The 18,844-nt window shown below is 51.3% G+C and overlaps 1 protein-coding gene across 5 annotated transcripts in view; it reads right to left on the bottom strand.

Annotated features, from left to right (window-relative positions):
• Positions 1-18,844, bottom strand: part of Rbfox3 (RNA binding fox-1 homolog 3) — a 428,716-nt gene that overhangs the window by 139,888 nt on the left and 269,984 nt on the right. The gene's annotated exons all lie outside the window — the stretch shown is intronic.

Here is an 18,844-nt window from a genome sequence, read left to right as displayed (position 1 = left end):
GGCATATGAAATCAGGAGCAGGATGGTGCTCCAGGCATCAGCAACTGCATAGCCTCTCAGACCCAAGCCAGAAGAGTCCCTCAGTAGAGCCCTGAATTCTTCACTAACCCAGAGCTGTCAAAGCCAAGGTTGAAGAAGAGTCACCCACATACTCCTCTGTGGAGGGCCTCAACCACATTCTCCATTACTTTAAGAGGCAGAGGTAGTTGACCTCTGTGACTTCAGGGTGTGGCAGTACACACCTTTAATCCCAACACAGGGGAGGCAGAGGTAGATTAACCTCTGACTTCAAGGGAGCAGAGGCAGATTGACCTCTGTGACCTCAAGGTGTGGTAGTACACGTCTTTAATCCCTATGCCTGGGAGGCAGAGACAGATCTCTGTGAGTTCAAGGTGTTGTAGCACACGCCTTTAATAACTTTCCACTGCTGCTATCCCTGCCTACTCCCGAGGCGTCATCTGAGTTGATAGGCAGCGGACCAATCCAAGAGTGACACGTCCAAAGCGAGGACTGTTTCCTATATAAGGGATGGGTTCCCCTCATTCTGGGTCTCTGCTTTGTAAGCTTATGCTCTCTCTCTCAAGACGCATTAAAACTTTTCTGCAGAAGGATCCTAAGTGTGCTGCATCGTTCTTGCTGGCGAGACGGTAGCGCGGGACACTCCTCATGGTCCCCCACCTTGGTTTGGGAGGAGGGACATTTACATCTTTCTGGAATAGAACCAGAATCCTTTCTTTCTTGCTTCCAATGAGCCACAACATAGAGATGAACCCAAGGATTGCTTCTTACCCTTTTGGGAGATATGCAAAGTTTAGAGCCTTGTTCCCAAACATTTCTGGAAATTTAGAAGAAACCGCTCTTGCCACACAGTTAGATGCTGGCCTGGGCCTCCATCCTCACCACTGCATGGTGTAGGGAAACCAGCACAGTTCTTAGAGATGACCCAATAGGGAGAATGTTATTCTTATAGATCAAGCTGAAACCCCAGAGAACAGCCTGGGAGCCACAGTCGAGAGTCTGGGTGTCACCAGGCACTGACTAGCCCTGGGTCTCATACCCTGTTTCCTGCCTGGCTGAGACAAACGTAGAGGGTAAAACCCCACACACTCTGAAGCTACCAGGCTGGTTGCTAAGGAGTACAGTCAAGGATGCTGTTAAGATTCAGCAACCACCTGCCCTTCTTGCTGGGGTCTCCGTAAGCAAAACAAGTTGGATCCAGAGATACAAATGACATCTGGTTCAGATCCTGGACTAAAAGATGTGGAGTCCCAGGGCCCTGGAAAACGGGGTGAGGTTTTGAGTTGCTCCCAGTTTAAGATAGAGGTGTGGTGCCCAGACTCACTACATTGTCCAGGATCATCGCCTTCCATCCGGAGTCCGACCTATTCTTCACACATCTCCCTACCCTGGGGACTCTGCTTCAAGGGCTATTTTCCTCTGTGGGGAGGCAGCACAGCATGGACCTGACTCAAGTTCACCCTCCTGGACTTGCGTCTGTCCTGTGAGAGTGCCTGTCTACAGGGGCAACTGCCTGGAACAGTGGCCAGCGGGAAGGCGGTGACAGAGTCAGGGCATACAGAGGGGGACATCGGTCTCCCAGAAAGAGCCTCCTCCACTCTCCTGGGAAGCAGGCACAGTGTAAATCCACCTTCCCGGGAGCAGTGAGGTGAGTCAGGTAAGAAAAGTCTTGGTGCTGCTGGAGAGGCCAGGAGGATGTCCAGCTGGTGCCAGAGGCACTGAAATGTACCAAGGTTTGAGAGCACCTATGCACTCAATGCCAGGAGACACAGGAAGGCAGCCTGTCCGGGAGCCTGGGAGCCTGGCAGCCTGGCAGCCTGGCAGCCGGCTGCTCTGACTGCACAGATCAAGTCGGTTCCTGGGAGATGAGCAACCCTGAGCTTGGATGACCCTAGCGGACCAGCAATGAGGTAGACATCAGTGACCCAGCTTGGAAGGCTCCAAGCATGTCAGTCTGAGTGTCCTCAGGGTCCTTCTCAGGTTTGCCAGGCTGGGGTCAAGGTTCAACGGGGCTACTGGCCCAAACAGTCACCTTCTTTAGGAGGAAGGGGTGAACCTTCCCAGCTGGGCAGCCCTGGGGCCAATCTACCAGAGTTCTGAGCAAATGGCTGCCAGCTCCAAGGGGCTCATTATCAGGATGAAGGCTGCCATGCATAGAGGAGCCTGCTGGGAGTGGGAGGGAGTCACATGATCATCCAGGACTTCAGCTCGGACTGGACTGTTGCATCAGAGCACAGGTTTATACACATAGGTGGTACAGCTTCAGTATCCTCTGCCGTCTGAGAAACACTCAGCACGGGAGCAGCGCCGTCCTCAGGGAGGATGGGAGTCCACAGCTGGGTTACTGCTAGGAATTGAAGGCAAGTCTCTGCCACCTGAGCCCATGCCTGAGGCTGGCTGCATCTGGGGTCAGCTCCACACACAGCGGTCATTGTCATCTCAGGACGTTATGTTAGTTACTGTGCTTAGCACATTGCTGTGATCTTGACCATTCAAGCCTCGGGGAGATTCTAAACATTAGGGCTGAGCACCATTCCCATTTTACACACGAGAGAGCTGAGACTCAGAAGTGTCAACAGTGAGGACAAGGGGGGCATGGACCCCAGAGGGTGACCTTGGCACCAGACGAGGAGCTTCTCCCCTCCTGCTTGCTGTGGACAGTGAGAACTCTGAGGAGATCTCCCCAGACACAATTAAACACTGGTGTGGCTCCTAGAACTTACAGACCCCGCATTGCAAACGGGCTACCTGGATTTATCATCCAAGGAGGAAGTGCAGGGATGGGAACCTGCTTTGTTCAGCTCCAGTGCCTTTCATCCAACCCCACTTCTGCTATCCGGTCAATGGTGGGGTCCCTTCCCCTGCTTGGGCTCACTTGCCACTGTCTCCTCAAATGTTCCTGGCCAACTGTAACCCCCGCCACGTGGACACAGTGTAATCTATGGCCTCAGTACTCACACACTTGGGTGTTAGATGGAACCCAGATGGGACCCTGTGGTCTCCCTAGTGCCTCAGAGCTGAGATCCAGGTGAAGGAAGTGTGAGATCCCAGAAAGGCCAAGAAAAAGCTGCAAGTATCCTCAGTGACATTAACTAGAGGCAGAGACTCTTCCAGCCCACTTCACAGAAGTGAGCAGCTGCAGCCAGTTCTGGCCCTGACTCTTGGAGGATGGCTACCCACTAAAACTGGGGGAACGCTGCCCACTAAGACCAAAGCAAGAACTCTGGGGTCTGGTCATGTGACAATGGGACCAAGGACACAGCCAACCTGCCAGAGTAGAGTGGCCAGTGGAGGTTCATCTGTTTTGTCCACTGATGCGGACACGAGTGTGTCTCTGGAGTTTCGGGCAGGGCCTGGACACAAAGCAGATAACCTCAGTAAGTGTGCTGGAGGCAACAGTGACGAGGTAAATACCCACGGAGGGTCTCTCCTTCCCTCCCTCGTCACTCATTCCTCACCACCCACCCCTCTCTGTTTCATTCCCTTCCTTTCTTTTTTTTTTCTTCCTAAGACCCAGGATGTGTTTCTCTGGCAGAATGTAGTAAGTACCACTATGGGCAGGATGGTCCTGAAGGCACAGTTGCAGCTAGCCGGTGAGTGTGATTCCCAGGGGCCTCTTAACCATGTAGATACAGATACTGCAGGCTGGGCGTGGGGTGGTGGCCAAGTCTAAACCTCCTACATCCTCCCAGAGGTGTGAAGTCTCCGAACAGGACCCACAGTCCCCCGAGGAACCTGGATACAAACACTAGGTAGGCAGCTATTCCGGAGCTGCCTGCTCCCCTGCCGGCTGCCACCGGGACCTTGAGCAGCAGGATAGGAGCCTGCAACCCAGGATTGCTTATGGTCATCAGAGACGTCCTTACAGTTCTTAGAAAATCTGGAGGGATCCTGAATGGGAGGGGAGAAGCTCTGGGCCCCAGGCAGCCAGGCAGCTCTGAAGGAAGTGATTAGAAGAGAGAGAGATCAGAGCAACCACAGTGAGCACCCAGCTCTGTGCCTGTGATCCCAGCCCCTTCAGAGGCTCAAAGCACCACCATTATTTGCTCATGCCTCGGCTGCACTCTAAACCAAGCCACCACTGGAAGGCTCCTGGGGCAGGACATCTGTCTCATCTTTGAAGCATCATGATCACCTGGCCAAGTAGCAGCCAGGCTGAGTTCAAGTGTAGGCCCCTGTGTCTCCCCATGATCCCAAGACACTTAGGCTGGGTTCCCCTGGCTCTGCCTTTTCCTCTCATGACCTGCTTAGCTTGGGAAGGTTTATATGTCTAGAATGCAGGCTGCAGTGAGAGGGTCCCCCCAAGGTTTCTTTCTCATGATTTTGCCTGCCTCCTCTCTCCAAGCCCAGCACTTGGAGGGACGGCCTTTCTGGGGAGTCATGGAAGTATCCATTGGTATTCTGCGTGCCTCCTAAGGACAGGAGCACTTTGGATTGACGGTGTTTGTTTGGAACACTGGACAGGTGCACAGTTTCTGCTGATGTCAACACATTCTCTCCAGCTCAGGTTTCTACCAGCGGGGGCAGCGCTCAGCAGCCGGGCTGGCCGCTGTGAGCAGCTGCTGTAAGGGGCAGGAGGTGGAAGGCCACTAACCCGCCACAAACTGCCTCCTCTGCCCCATGAGACCCAGGACGTTGCTGACTGTTCTGGATACTGACCTGCGGAATGGAGCCAGTATCCAGCAGGGCATGGTGACTGCCGCACACAGATTGTCGAGCTGTGTCCCCAAACCATGCTCCTGGAACCTGTGTATGTGGCCTTTGGGAAAGAGGGGATTTTGCAGACATGATTAAATTAAGGTTCTTAAAAATAAGAAACTCTTGGGTCTAGGGTGAGCCCCAAGCCCAGGGTAGTCATTGTAGCCATTTCCTTCAAGAGAGAAGAGAGATTTGAGACACAGATAGAGAGAAGAAGGCAAGCAAAGACAGAAATGGGAATGACTAAAGAGGCCATAAGTTAAGGATCGTCTGAGCCCTGGCCCTGTGGACACCTTGGCTTCAGACTCTGAGCATCCAGAACTGTACCATAAGTTCTGCTGCTGTAAGCCACCAGACTCCTGACTATCTGGAAAGATCAGCTTCTCTGGGTGTCTTTTGTAGATCAGCGTATTGTGTGCCTCAGCAGGGATGGGCCTGGGGTACGGCCCGATGAGCGAGAGCTCCACCATGTTACCAAAGGGGGCTGAGGCCGATGACACACAGAGCCTCCTGTACTCTGCTTGATGTGCAATCCCTGGCCTGCGTGGCAGATTCCATCCAGGAGGAGGCAGTAGCGAGCAGAACACAGATTAGTGCCCAGCGTCTGTGGACCAGTGTTCACCATCGCCCTGGCAGCCTCCAGTCTCTGGGGAGGCAAATATATAGCCATTATGCAAACAGCACTGAGCCCGTGCCGAAGACCAGCCATGTGGCACCTGTTTTGAGCCAGCTTGTGGCTACCTTCCCTGCCAGATGTGGTGCTTAGTACTGGAACAGCATATAGACCTTCACAGGTGATGTCCCAAGTTCCCATTTCAAAGGGCAAAGAGACAAAAATAATAATAATAACGGCTCCTGTGTGCAGACCCTCTCACCGTCCCTTCGCCCGCAGGACAGCTCCAAGCAGAGCAGGCTATTAAGTTTTTAAACAAAGCAGCCGCTTCCTCCCTGCAGGTGGCTCTGGGCGTCCACAATTATCACCTGCCTTCGGGCAATTGGGCATGAAGGCCAGGACCCTGGCACCCGCCGTGCCAGGGTGTCCTGCTCCTGTCTTCTCTCCCTCATTGCATCTCTGAGAGGACCTGCTCCCAGGCTTTTGACAATGCAGGTGGATTATGTCCATGGGGCGGCTGGAAGGCTGTCACTTTATTAACTTTTTAGAGTACTCTGGTGGTTAGCGAGCCCGATTTCCTTCTAGACACCGGAGCGGTTTGACCTTATTACCTCCGGGCACAGGCCTGTAATTTCCAGGGTCTCCCGGGCTGATGTAGGCGATTTTCCCATTTCCGGAAAGAGCTTAGTCTCCTCGAGCTCTCGAGATCACTGCCATTTTATACTTTCTAATTCCATTACGCGAATCCGCTCCCGTCCTGGAGATTTACTGAACCGGGATTTCACAGGTAAGCTTATAAACTGTGTCCCAAGAGCTGGCGGCCAGGAAAGCTGGCCAAGGCAAGCAGGCCATGTCCACCTGAGCTCCAGGTGACTTTGTACGGATGACTGAGGACTGGCTTGGGATGGGGGCCTCTCATAGCTCACGTCAAGAAGGCTCATGGCTCAGCATCCAGATGGCTTCGGTAGCAAGAATTTAAACTCAGTGTCACCGAGCACTGCATAAATCTGTTCCCACCGTAAGCAGCATACGGAGCTAGCTCTCCATGAGGGCTGCTCGCCCAATATCATCACAGGAGAACCTGTTCACTCCGCTGTCCCATGCACACACCCCAGCACCCCGGATTAGGCTCCTCTGCTGTCTTCCTGCAGCATTGATTTTCGTTTCAACACTAGAGAGTTCTAGGTCAGGGCTGCCCTTGGCCCTAAGCAGAAATCACGATCAGCAAAGTTAACAGTTGCTTGTATGTCTGGGACTCCGCCCCAGTGGATGTAAATGGTTGGGACATGCCGGGGGTGCCTGCTCTAGAGGATGATCCCATTCAGGAGGAAGCATCCTCACCTTCCAGATGTGGCCAGCATCCCTTCTTTCTTTCTCTAGTTTCTGATTCACCTGCTATCATCCAACCTCCTCTCTGTCCCTCCCCATGTGGTCTCTGCCGGGAGTCAAGCTCTCTCAGGGATTTCTAGGGTGATTTTACCAGCCTTCCTCATGGTGACTGCTAACAGGTTGTGGTCCTGGCATTTGGGCTGGCTGCACTGGTTTACAGGGGCTGAGAGTGTGCTGGCTCCTGCATGGAGCTGTGAGGCTACTGGTGACCCCCGAGTACGGCAGAGTCCTTACAAGGCTGCCGAACCTCTAACCAGCTTCAGGATGGAACAGACCATGAGGAAGACCTATCTAGTAGGTAGCTATAGCTTAGGAACAGTCCAGCCCCTGGACTAGGAAGGGAGAGAGATCAATCTCAGGATTGATAATTCAGCCAACAATGCCCCTGCAATGCAGGCACAAGAGACCCTGGACAGAGGCTCGGTAGCACATCCTGCTTGGCTAGAACACAGATGTGGGCTGGTCCCCATGCCCCCTTCCCCTGGCAGGAGTCTTAGTGTGGAAAGCTGCAAGTGTTGCTGGACAGGTAACAGGCCCCTTCAGGAAGTGAGGGGAAAAGACGTCTCCACAGACTTTTTCATGCTTCTCTAGAGGTCTGCACATACCCACTCCCAAGGCCCCCAAGCTAAGGAGCACCTGTTTCCACCTTCAGTTATAGAATTCTACCTGCACACATCAGAAACACCCTTGGTATCACTGCAGATCCCGCCCCCCCCAACTTCTCTGGAAAATTTTAAATCCCCTCATTGCCTCTCCCATTTATCCATCTCCTTCTCTTTTCTAGAAAGTCTAATAAGGACATCTTCTTGCTTGCTGCCCACTAGATACTCACAGACTTGAGTTCCATCTGTCACAGGTGTACAGGTGCTCGTGGCTGGCAGGGGTTACAGGTCACACAGCCAGACCTTGGCTGACCCCCAAATTGCCTCTGCAGGGACCTCTGGGCCTTCTCTGCCCACTTCACCTCACCTCTCATAACTGAAAACTTCCCTTATTAAAAAGTTCCTTGTGAGAATGACTGACTGGTCTTGTGACGACTTCCCCGTCGCTCTGAGTGTGGGCTGTGAACCACGAAGGTCAAGAGCAATTCTGTCCTCCATGGCTGACTTCCAGGCAGGGCCAGCTGCCATCTCCCACCACAGGATGGGCGTTAGGCCTATCTGCTGTGCCCTCCATGAGGACTAGGCCTCACTGCCCCCATCTTCACGGGAGCTAAAATCAACCTTTATCTTTGTTGCGCAGCTGTCTGGCCATGGCCTTCTGTACCTTCCCACCCTTGAGCCAAGCGACATGCATGTCCCCGATGTCAGCAGCTAGGAGGGGAGCCAAGCCTCTGCCTGCTCTGCTTCTCTAGTCCTCCATGCCCGCATCCTTCTCCCAACAGCCCCCAGCAAGAGTCCCCGGATGCTGCCATTCTCTTCCCTGCCACGCCCTTCTCTTTTTAACAACCTTATCCTGTCCCTCCTTGCTCCCTCCATGCTCATGAGGGCAGCATTCACTTTCTGAATCATCTGCCCCCCCTCCTGTTTCACCCCTCCCTTCTCCAGTTTAGATGTTGCCCTGGGTTGAACAGAGTCCCTACCCATTAGTTATATGTTTTGGTGCTGTGCAAAAACACCCAGCATAAGAAAATGTCAAGAAGAAATGTTTGTTTCTGGTTACAGTTTTGGAGGATTCGGTCCACGGCGGTGGAGAGACTCCAGTGACGCCGCTCACATCATAGTGGGCAGGAAAGAGAGAAAGGATCACAGGAAGGGGCCAAGGCAAGATGGAGTCCCAGGACACAGTCCCAGGTATCTGTGTCTTTCCGCTCAGCCCCCCTTGGCTCTTTGCCACCCTTCAATCTGCCATCACGTTACAGCTCAGGTAAGTGATGAACCATGGGTTAGGTGAGATTTCTCAGAATCCACCTGCTGCCCCCGAGCCCATCAGATGGCAACTCAGATCCCCAACGAAGGAGACCATGGGGACCCTTCACATTTAAAAAACAAGGTTGATGTAGGTGTGTCTTTCTATGTGTTACTTTCATTGGTTAATAAAGAGACTGCTTGGCCTGATAGGTTAGAACATAGGTAGGCGGGGAAGACAGAACAGAATGCTGGGAGGAAGAAGGCAGTGAGGCAGACGCTATAGCTCTCCTCTCCAAGATGGATGGAGGTTAAGATCCTTGAGGTGCTACACAGATTATTAGAAATGGGTTGAATCAATATGAGAGAGTTAGCCAATAAGATGCTACAGATAATGGGCCAGTCAGTGTTTAAAAAGAATACAGTTTCCGTGTAATTATTTCGGGTAAGGCTAGCCGGACAAGCGGTGGGAAGCGGCCCGCCATTCCTTTAACACAAGGTTCTTTGCAAGGAGTTTAGGTGCAGCCATTCTGGGTTAGGATAGACGCTAAGTCCAAAGGTATCATTCTAAGAAGGGAGGTTCCTATGCAGAGATACCCATGTACATGCATGCACACACGTGCGCACACACACACACACCCCATATGAGTTGATGAAGGCTGAGATTAGAGTGATGTGGCCACAAGGAAGTGAGAAGCTCTCCTGGGACTCAGCCCTGGAAAGTGTTAGCCTGAGAGAGCAGACAGTGAGAGAAACACAGCAGGCCTGCGCCAGGACGTCAATCAAGGCATGTCTGAGAGATGTCCCCATCAAGGAGCAGACTGACAGCTTCACTCCTGTCCTGGCCTTGAAACGTGACCAAGAAGCTCAGACATGTGGACACACGTGGTTAGCGGTGAATGCAAGTGCACAAAACTACAGCAATCATGGCCTTGTTCATCACACGACCATGGCAACCTCCCCACACCAAGGGCTGCCCTCAGCCCATTCTGTAGAATGCCCAGTGTCCAGTGCCAGAATGTCGGGGCTGAGAGTCACCATTCCTCCTGGACTCCAGAGCCCAGACTAGCCAACTTTGCAGGGCCCCGAGCAAAATAAAAATATGCATTTTATCATTGACCCTTCCTGCTACCAAACTTCTCCGAAGGGACCATGGAGTCTCCTCCCTAAGGACAGAGAATGCCTGAGCCAGGATTCCGGAGTCTCCATTCTCTTGGATTTTCCTCCTACCATTCATCCCAGTAGGCATTCTGACCCTACAGTCAACTCTGGGCAAAACCGTGAAGCCCCTGGACCCTGCCTCCTTATTGAAGAACACGCTCCACACGAGGACTCAGAGCTGCTCAAGAACATGTGAGCTTCAGAAAGGAGGCCTGGGGATGTAGGATGCCCACCTACTGTGCACAAAGGATGCCTGCCTACTGTGCGCAGAGCCCTAGCTTCTCGCCCCAGCTGTATGTAACCCAAATGCGGTGGTACATACTGGTGACCTCAGCGCTAGGGTGGTGGAGGCAGGGGGATCAGAAGTTCAAGGTTACCTTCGGCCTCACAGCAGGTTTCATACCACCTTGAATTACATAAGACCCTGTTTCAACAAAACCCCACACACACACATACACACACAAACACATATCTCACTGTTAAAGACCCATTGGGTAGCTGGTCCCCAGGGCTCCGAGGACTCCCCAAAGGGTGGCCACAGAGAAAGACTGGCAGCAGCCTCTAGCCAGGGAGGGATGCCTGGGCCAGGAGCTGTGTCAGCCCTTTTCACGTAGCAGCTTCTCCAAACACTCCCAAGGCCTGGGTAGGCTCAATGATTTCCTATGAGAACACCGAAGCTCAGGGGTGATAGCACTTGCTGGAGTCACTAGGCCAGAGAGGAGTGGGGCTAGAGAGGGCTCAGGTTCTACAGTCAGTGCCAGTCTTGGTTGGAGAGGAATAGCCCAGGCACACACTCTGAGAATAAACCAGAAGTATTAGCCTAGACTGGCAATCAACCACCCCTCAAACCATCCCCACTGCTGGCAGTGGGGGGCTGTGGATGAGGGTAGTCCCAGAAAAGGTCCACATGCCCCATCTGAGGATGCCCACAGTCTGGTTATCCTGTCTCCGGTGACAGCTCATTTCTCAGGCAGGTTCAGTCCTAGGTTCCTCTGGTGATATACTATTGAAACCATCATTTACATTGTTATTATATCGTTATTATTCCATGATAGCAGATATAAATCACTCGGTAGTCTTGAGTTCTAGAACTTTCCATGGGTACCAGGGTCTGCAGATGCCCAAGCCCTCTATGTAAGTTGATATGAGTTTTGTAACTGTGAACACCTTCCTGTACACATTAAATCATTGCCTGATTACATATACTACTGGATGCCATGACAATACCACATAATGTTTAGATGCACTATCATGTTTTGAGAGTAGCGGCAAGGAAAAAGGAAAAAAAAACCTGTGGAAGATGAGGAGATGGCTCAGTGGGTGAGGAAGGACCCTAGTTCTAAATCACAGCATCCATGTGCAAAGAAGGGCATAAGAGCTGGAGAGATGGCTCAGCCGTAGAGTGTGCAGTGTTTCTGGGGAGGACCTGAGCTCAGTTCCCAGCTCACAAAAGCCTGTAACTCCAGTTCTAGGGGCTCTGATGCCCTCTTCTGGACCCTGTGGGCGCTGCAAGCACATATACCATTCCCATTCATATAGACACAATTAAATGTAAAAATAAAATCTTTTTAACAAGTCAGTATGGGGGGTGTGTGTGGAGAGATGGCTCAGTGGTTAAGAGCATTTGCCTGCTCTTCCAAAGGCCCTGAGTTCAATTCCCAGCAACCACATGGTGGTTCACAACCATCTGTAATGAGGTCTGGTGCCCTCTTCTGGCCTTCAGGCATACACACAAACAGAATATTGTATAATTGAATACATAATAAATAAATATATTTTTTTAAAAAGTTAGTATGGCTTGTGCATTCAGGTAGTCCCAGCATTTGGCAGTGTGTGTGTGTGTGTGTGTGTGTGTGTGTGTGTGTGTGTGAGAACAGGCAGATTCTGAGAGCTTTCTGGCCAGTCAACCTAACATAAAGGCAGGCTTTTCATTCACTGAGACATGACTCAAGGCAATAAGACAGACACGCTAGGGCAGTGTTCTCAACCTGTGGAATATCAGATATTCTGCACATCAGATATTTACATTACAATTCATACCAGCATCAACATTACAGTTATGAAGTAGCAATGAGACAATTTTACGGCTGGGGGTCACCACACCATGAGGAGCTGGGTTAAAGGTCACAGAACTAGGAAAGTTGAGAACACTGCACTAAACAAAGACACCTGATGTCTGACTCTAGCCTCCTCACGTACATACAAAGGCTTGCACACTTACACACTCACATGCACAACCCCCACAGGCCTGTAGATGCTCAGCCTGTATGCAGTTTCCTAACCCACAGTTTCTGCTTGGTTAGAAGCAAGGACACAGAGCACACGGCTATGGAGGACTGAATGCGTTTTCTCCTCACTGCAGGCTTGGACATATATTTCCCTCTGCTTAGTGTTGTGCCCAGCTGCTAGTTCGAAGGGCACATTGTCCTATCTCACCACCCCCATGGGCACTTGCCTCTGCCCTCTTCACAGGCAACAGACCTTGCCACCCTTGGGCTGATGGCATGGGTCACCTCCAGAAGGGGACACTGATTCCGGTGACTGTTTCACTCACTCATCTGGCTCTGTGGATGCTGGGGACTGCCAGTTGCCTAGGACTGCCCCTGGGCTAAGGGAAGATGCAGAGGGGGCTCTCGGCTGAAGAAAGTGGGGGTTCACATCCTGCCTCGCTCTCCCCGCTCCTGCTGTTTTCTTTGCCCATGCCCTTCTCTAGAGACATGTTCTCCTAGGCCAGCCTGGTCTACAGGGTGAGTTCTAGGATAGCCAGACTGCTAAACAGAGAAACACTGTCTTGAAATAGCAACAACAACAAAAATAGCATCCACTTGATTGAGTGGTCATAGCCATGATGATGGAATTGTGTGTGAGCCCGTGTATTCATGCCATGTAGATATGGGTGCACACATGGAGGCCAGATGACAATTTGGGTGCCGTTGTCAGGTCTTGAGACTTTGTTTTGTTTTTAGACAGGGTCTTTCATTGGCCAGGATCTTGCTGATTTAGCTAGGCTGGCCAGGCAGCAAGCCCTGGGGATCCTTCTGTCCCTAGCCTGACTCCAGCATAGCAATCATAGACATATGCCAGCACCACACCCAGATTTTTATAGGCTTTTGGGGATCAAAATTTTACCTTCAATCTCTAGGTACAAGTACTCCATTCTCCTCTCTAACCAGTGAAAATTACAGAGACTTGTTACTCAGTGAGCGCTCCACAAATGAGGATGTTGGGGCTCTCCTTCCCTCAGAGCATCATGGAGGGACTCCTCTGCAGCTGGATGTGTGGGGTGGTGCCCCTACATATTGTGGGTCTGATCTCTCTCCCACCTATCCCAGATACAGGCCTTTCCTGCTGCAGGCTCAGGGAGCTGCCACAGCGCTGAGCTGGCCAGTTGACATCTGGAAATGCCCATGTCAGGGGATTGGAAAGGGGATGGCGCAGCCAATTAACAAGCACCTCCCCAAGTCTCGCTTCTGGCCACTCGAGCCAGAGTCCAGGTCCCTCTCCTCTTCTCTGTCCTCTCACTTGAACGATCACAGCTGCCTCATCCTCCAGCAGAGTGGGGATGAGAAAGGGAGCCTCATGGAAGCGCACCTGGGGACCCACAGTGTGCATCTTTCTGCCCTTATCTCAAATGCACCCAGATACTCCCAGCGGTGTTCCCACCCCACTGCCTCTTTCTTTTTCCTCTTTTCCTTCCTCCCCGTTCTCTTTCCAGGTTTCTTCTCATCAGTGCGTCTGCTTCCATCTTTCTCTTTATCCGTCCCTCTAATCCTCTCCCCTGTCTCTGTCTCCCTCCATCCCTTCCTCCCTCCTCTTCCTTCCCTACCTCCCAACTTCTTCCTGGAGATTCATTCAGTTTGCTCCTTCCATCCTTGTGCCTTTGTACCAGCTGTCCCTCCACCTGGCAAACTGCCCTATGATCTCTCCAGGTCCTGCAGCTCCCAGCAGGTCCTTCCATCAGCTTTGAAACCTTTCCCACCCCGAACTACCTTCTACTGAGTCCTTGTGTGAGCATCAGGACGTCCCCTCTAGGGTCTTATTTGTTAACCAATTGTCTCTCTTGCCCAGACCATCAGTACCTTGAGTTCTGGGACTAAACGGAACGCATGTCTCTTCCTCATGGTGCTATGTTCCATCACCTGTAGAGAGCAGGAGCTCACTGAAGGTGACAGCTGTCCCCGTGGGTCCCCAGGTGTGCTCCTGTGAGGCTCAGCCATGTAGCAGGCAGTACCATGTATTCCCATCTCTGCCAGGTAACTATCTTAAGAAAGATGCGTGGATTCCACCCCTGTCAACACCAGGAAATATGGGGCACACATTTGTGTTTGGTCTGGAAGAGTCAGGCAGGAACTGATTGTCACCTGAGCTTGGATAAGCCAGCAGGAGTTGACGCCCTCTCCACTACAGAATGATCTCGTCACACGCCTCACGAAGCTGAGAAAGTGGAGATGCGGCAAGCACAATTGATGGCCCTTGGCGTGTTCAACCACAAGATGCACATCCCAGTGTGGAAGACCCTTGAATACACAACAGCCAGAGAAAGCCAGAAAAGGCCAGAGCATAGAGTAGATACACACAGAGGCCAGAGGGAGCCAGTGTTCACCAGTGTCAGCAGTGGGGTCGTAGGAGATGTAGCAATGGCTAAGGGCTTTTCTTGAAGATGTTTATAGGACACTAGACCTGTGAGTAGCGGCTTTGGGCTTGGGAGTTCACTGGAGACCACAGCCCAGGCGATAGGCAGCAACTGTCTTGTGGAAAATCCCTGTGTAAATATATGTCACTGTGATTGGCTGAATAAAGAAGCTGTCTGGCCAATAACTGGACAGGTAGAGGTTAGTCAGGACTTGTAGACAAAAGGACAGCATGGACAGAAGAGGAGGAGGAGTCTCAGAGATGTGAGGAAATAAAGAGGAAGCGGGAGATGAACTTGCCGTACTGAGAAAAGGTACTGAGTCACGTGACAGAACTTAGATAAGAAATATGGGTTAATTTCGAGTGTAAGAGTTAGCTAGTACCAAGCCTGAGCTATTGTCTGAGCATTTATAACTACTAATACTAAGTCTATGTGGTTATTTGGGAACTGGCTGGTGGGAAAGGAAAGTCCACCTACACTACACTGTCTTGAAATCTATTCCTGTTGCTTTTTTCTTTTTTTGCACCCTGCCAAAAGCAATTTAAGGGAGAGAGGACTTATTCTCGCTCACGGTACAGTCCATCCTGGTGGATAAGTCAAGTGGGCAGGAACATGAGGTAGTGAGATGGCTGATCACATGTTAGGTGAATGTGTGTTATGGAGCTGTTTCCTGTAAGGTTAAAAACTTCTGTTTGGAGGACATTTATCAAGACACAGGATCTTAAAAGCGGAAGTGGTGAAACTGTCTATCCCTCAGGGAAGTTCCTTAAGCTCAGGAAGAAAACAACTCATTAGCTTTAGGAAGTCCCTGAAACTAACCAGATTCACTAGGTTACTTTGCTCCCAAGCTCTTATAAGCAATAAAGACTGCTGAGGTGTCTGGTAGAAGCAGAGACCAGCCCAGCTGCCTAGAAGAGGCTCAGCCCAACTGAGCCACCTGGAGAGGACATTCCAAACTATTGAGCTGTCTGCAGGTTGTGCAGTGTGCTCCAGGATTTCCAGTTTTGTGAACTGTCACTTGTGCTAGGAGAGCTTTGGCAATGCAGCTTTAAGTCATTTCTGTTCCTGTAAATAACCCCTCACCAATATTCCTGTAAGTAACCCTGTAAAACTTGTTGATTTACCAAGTCGGATTTTGGTGGTCTGCATACTTTGGTCTATTGCCATTTCCCTATCTAAGTAGGCATTCCTTCACATCTCCCTGAGAATAATGTCACACAATAACATGGCAACCACTGTGCTGTGGAAGCCTGCAAGGCTGGTCACACTGTACCCATGGTCAGGAAGTGGAGGGATGTCACACAGTAACATAAAAACTACTAGCCTGTGGAAGCCTGCAAGACTGGACACATTGTATTTACTGTCAGGAAGTGGGGTGGGTGGGGGTGTCACACAGTACGGTGATAATCACTAGTCCTGTAGCCACACTGTATCCACGGTCAGGAAGTGGGGTGGGGTGTCACACAATAACGTGATAACCACTAGCCTGTGGAAGCCTGCAAGGCTGGCCACACTGTATCCACCGTCACTCAAGTGGGGAGAGGTGAATGCTTGCTGCTGCTCCACTACTTTGCCCCATTCACACGGTCCAGGACCCCAGTCAGGGAACGATGTCTTTCCATCTCAGTTAAAGCCACCAGGACAACCCCTCACAGACATGCCCAGGTGACTCTAGATTCTATTAAGTGGCGATTAGAGCCAAACACAATCACATACAAATGAAATCTTCATGAAGTTATTTTCAAATGTTTGAGATGCTAAATACCCCCGCTTGCCTGTGTGGTCTGTGTGCCTCAAGGCTGGCAGAGTCCACTAATGTAATGCCTCCTTCTTTCTTTCATAGATGAGAAGGCTGAGGCTGGGAAAGCTTCCTGACTAGACACGGGCTAACGAGGACAGAGTAGGTGCCTATCCAGATTCCTATGCCTGGAACCTGCAGGCCTGCCTACCCCACCTAGGCCAAGCTAAGAGGATACCAGCCTTGGTCTCCCATGGGCTTGAGATTTTAAAAGCCTCGTGGCTGGGTCTGGAGGAGGAGGGCATGGGCTGTTTTAATTCTCCTGAGTCTGTGTGGGCAGCAGGAGGACACACATAGCTTGAGTATCCCGTTTCACCAGGATCAGGTACAACCACACTGCCTGTCACTTTCTGCCCTACCTGAGGCAGCAATGCCCCTCCCTTGCCCATCACTGGGCCTGGGCTCTCTCCGCCCTCTACCAGAACAGCTTGCTTCTGCCCTGCCTGCCTGCTTGGCTCTGTCAGAACCTTTCTGAGAATTCTGGGGGTTGGGAGTGGGGGTTGCCCTGTATCTCCCACTGTAAATACAGATGTGTGTACTACAATTGAGTTTAATATTTAATATAATCGGGTTAATGCACATTCCAAACACCATAAATAATCATTAGCTGAGGGTTCTAATTGTGCTGGTGGGATCTGGCCTCATGACTAATTTAAAGATCAGAAGACGTTCCCATTCACGGCTCCCTGAAACATTGTAAATCAGCCCATGGCCCCATCTCAGCATCGCAGCTGCAGGTTCTGCAAACCAAGAGCCCCACCAACCCTGGGCCTTTACCATCAGCACGGCTAGCTGATGGAGCCAAGACTCACATGCCACGGGGGCTTGAAGACACCATGGGGTCAAGGGTCAAGGGCAGCCACTGAGGGTGGTGCACGAAGATGACTCTCTATGGGTAAGGGGTGTTGGCATCATATGAAGGTCACAAGTCACGTGCTGTTTTCTTGGTGTCCCCAGGGCTGTCCCACTGTGGACTGGATACTTAATAGGAGAGGAGGGCTCTTCAGCAGAGCTGTGGGAACACAGCCCTGAGGGACCTGAGTTTCTCAGGCAGGCAGTGGGGAGCAGTGCTCTCAATTTGAAGTTAGTGCACACAGCTTGCCAGGTGTTATGGGTGAGCAGGAATCCCACAAACCACAGCTTAGGCTGTGTCTGTACCTGGTACCCAAGCTCCCGTAGGGTAATAGAGTGCTATACAGAGAACCCCAGGCTCCCATGGGGTGAAGAGATGCCCATCTGGAATGGGGTCTTTTGTTAAAAACCTAGGAACTGGATTTGCTGTAGCCAGGAACTTCCTGTTCTCACCTTGGAACATCAAGACTCCACATTTTTGTTCCCAAGACCCAATGTGCTTCCCAAGATCTAATGTATTCTCAGGCCTTGACATGCTCCCCCAAATCTGACAAGATCCCTGGGTTCTGATGTGGTCCCCAAAACCTGACCCCTTCCTTCTAAGCCAATACATTTCTTCAAAACTGATGTGCACCCCGGCGCAGCATTAGGCCCTCTCAGGGGGACTGTGAAGCGTCTAAGGCTCAGGAAGTTGTGACTGTGGCTGCCCACCCCCAACTGGTACACCTGCGGTACAGAAGAGGGGGTGGGAAGACTGCAAGACCCAGAGGACCAGGACATCAGCTGCAAGACAGTGCCAGGGAAACTGTACCTGGAAACTCTCAACATTATGCTTGAGCAAGACTGGCATAGTGTCAACACCGGCAGACATGACATTGTGGACAGAGGGAACTCTACGTGGTTCCATCCCTAGGTGGAGAGCTACACGGGGCCAATGACTGTTGAGAGAGGGAGAATTAGTCTCCTCCAGGTTAGATTCCCATATAGGTTGGCTAATGCCAAGTGGCCATGGCTGGACACATATACAAATGAGCAAAGCCGAACGGACTCAGTAGGTTTTATATATGCATGCATGTGCGTATACCAGTGATAAAGGAGATATGAGTGCATTGCATATGTTCATATACATATGATTAAAGATGCAGTCATGAATTTGGGAAGGAGCCTTGTGAGTTGGAGGGGAGGAGTTACTGCTCATGTATGAAGTCCTCAGAAATAAGTCTTAAATTAAAAGATGAGGGCGGTGCAGAAAAGTTATAGACTCTATGTTCCCCGCTCCAGTCACAAGCAATAGCAGCTGCGGGGGTGGGGTTGGGGCTCTTCCAGGAAAGCTGACTGCAAAGCATGCAGGAATCTTAAGGCTGCGGCTTCCTGCATTGGTCTTTTGGGTGACTGTGCTGCCTTTGAGTCACCCATGCTCCTGTAAGTGACCCTAATAGACTCATCAATTCCCACAGCCAAGTGGGAGTAGTCATTTTTTTTAGGCGTGTCTCTAGTTTCTGTGTAGGGTGAATAGGAAAGTCACACAACATCCCAAAGACCTGCTTGTGGGCTGGGGAGATGGCTCAGTGGCTAAAGTACTTGCTGCCTATAAGGGCCTGGGCTCGGATCCTCAGAACCAATGTAGAAGTGGGGCGGGGGGGGCTGTAACCCCAGAACTCCTACAGCAAGACAGGAGGACCAGATGGGAGATTCTGGAGGCACAAGAGCCAGCTAGCCTGGTGCGGGCAATGGAAAGACAACAGGGATGCTACCTCAGCGAGGGGGAAGGGGAAGAATAACACCCAAGGTTTTTCTCAGACCTCTGCAGGTGTGCCATGAAACATGCAGGCCTG

The sequence above is a fragment of the Myodes glareolus genome, chromosome 9 (genome assembly GCF_982192425.1).
Source record: "Myodes glareolus chromosome 9, mMyoGla1.1, whole genome shotgun sequence".
NCBI classification, from domain to species: domain Eukaryota; kingdom Metazoa; phylum Chordata; class Mammalia; order Rodentia; family Cricetidae; genus Myodes; species Myodes glareolus.
Note: the sequence above shows the minus strand (reverse complement) of the source record. Positions and strands in the feature narration are given on the sequence as shown.